The sequence below is a fragment of the Saimiri boliviensis genome, chromosome 1 (genome assembly GCF_048565385.1).
Source record: "Saimiri boliviensis isolate mSaiBol1 chromosome 1, mSaiBol1.pri, whole genome shotgun sequence".
Taxonomy (NCBI): Eukaryota; Metazoa; Chordata; class Mammalia; order Primates; family Cebidae; genus Saimiri; species Saimiri boliviensis.
The window spans coordinates 161,499,708-161,501,807 of NC_133449.1; the positions used below are offsets into that span (position 1 = coordinate 161,499,708).

At 40.7% G+C, this 2,100-nt stretch overlaps 1 pseudogene; it reads right to left on the reverse strand.

Moving 5' to 3' along the window:
* Positions 1 to 825: 825 nt before the first annotated feature.
* LOC101034240 (non-histone chromosomal protein HMG-17 pseudogene) lies at positions 826 to 1,098 on the reverse strand (annotated as a pseudogene).
* Between the last annotated feature and the right edge of the window lie 1,002 nt (positions 1,099 to 2,100).

A 2,100-nucleotide genomic window follows, 5' to 3' on the forward strand; every position in this document is an offset into this window, starting at 1 on the left:
CTTACTATTGTGAATAGCCCTACTGTATCTAGCTTTATTAAAGATACTTTCCATAAACAATCGTGGTATTTCAGGCAGGACATGGGCAGACCGTCGTTAACAGTTTACAACAACTTTCAAACTCCCTTCTTTGAGGAACTACCACAAATCAGAAGCCACTATAAAACCCAAGGCAGTCTTCATCTGATGCTCTGAACAGGGAAAGTTTGGAGTGAGGGTTGACATTTTACATTTAGCATGTTGTTTAACAACTTTTCGCAAGCTGACCCTGACTTTCAGGAAGTGAAATGAAAACTGCAGAATTTCTCTGAAGATCCACAATCTAGAAATGGAACCACTGCTCTTGCCAGGTGCCATCTCAGTGGGATCACTGGAAAGTCCACATTGCCTGACACACTGGTAACCAATGACTGGGGGTCAGGTCCCAGCAGATGTCTGGGCTCAAGTGATTTAAGTCTATGCTAAAAGACGGAAAGGGAGAAAAGCACACAAAAATGAATTTGTTTCTCCGTACCACAAGGCTTTTGTGTGCCAAAGTGGCCATGTGTGTCAAAGTCAGGGAATCTCTCCTCCTGGGAGCCAAGAGGAAGTCTCTCAAAACTGGAAGGAAAAGGTGTTTCCCCACATCAATCCAGCTTTGGAGACATTCTATTAGTCACATATGCTCCTTTCCCCAAACAACAGTGAAGTGTTCTGTGTGCTGACAACATAGCTTTTAAAAAAAAAGGTAAAACAAAATTCTGCATTTTTATAAAACTTGATAAAAAATAGTGCTTCCAACGGTACAGTCACCAGAAGTACACAGTTATCAAAAATGCACACACTTCACTCGGCATCTCCAGCACCTTCGGCTTTCTGTGCCCGGTCCGTTTTGGCATCTCCATTTTCTGCAAGGTTATTCCCTTCCTTGCCAGCATTAGCTTTTCCCTTTTTCCCTTTGGGTACCTTCCCTCCCTTCTTTGCAGGGGCCTTTTCAGGCTTGGGCTCTGGCTTTGGAGGAGCAAGTTGAGCAGATAACCTCGAAGATCTTCTCTGTTGTTCGTCCTTCCCCTTGGCTTTCTCTCCTTTAGCATCCCCTTCAGCCTTTCCCTTGGGCATGCTGGCGGCCGGACGTAGCCGCTGGGCGAGGGACGCTGCGGTTCGCAGGCTCTGGTCGGTCCGAGGGTCATTTTGTTCTTCTTCATGCTGTTCATATGAATGTCTTTACGGTGGAATAATTTATGTTCCTTTTGGGTATATATATGATAATAGCATTGCTGGGTCGAATGGTAATTCTATTTTTATTTAATAGTTCTTTGAGGAATGGCCACACTGCTTTCCACACTGCTTACACACAATAGTGTGCAAGCATTCCCTTCTCTCTGCAGTCTCACCAACGTATATTTTTTTTCTATTTTTAATGATAGCCATTCTGGTTGGCGTTAGACAGTATATCTCATTGCAGTTTTGATTTGCATTTGTCAAATGATTAGTGATGTAAAGCATTCTTCCATATGCTTGTTGGTCATGTATATGTCTTCTTTGAAAAAATGTCTGTTAATGTCCTTCACCCTTATTAATGGGGTTGTTTATTTTCTGCTTATTAAGTGTTTTATAGATACTGGATATTAGAACTTTGCAGATGCATAGCTTGCAAATATTTTCTGACATTCTGTGGGCTCTTAAGTCTGTGATAGTTTCTCTTGCTCTGCAGAAGTTCTTAGTTTAATTAGGTTCCATTTGTCAATTTCTGTTTTTGTTGCAATTGCTTTTGGCATCTTCATCATAAAATTTTTGCCAGGGCCTATGTCTAGAATGGTATTTCCTATGTTTTCTTCAAGAGTTTTTATAGTCTTAGGTTTTACATGTAAATATTTCATCTGTCTTGAGTTTAATTTTTATATGGTGTAAGGAAGGTGTCTAGTTTCAATCTTCTGCACATGTCTAGCCAATTTTCCCAGCACCATTTATTGAATAGGGAGTCCTTTTCCCATTGCTTGTTTTTGTCAACTTTGTCAAAGATCAGATGACTGTAGGTGTGTGGATTTATTTCTGAGCTCTCTATTTGGTTCTATTTCTCTATGAGTCTGTATTCATACCAGTTCCATGTTGTTTTGGTTA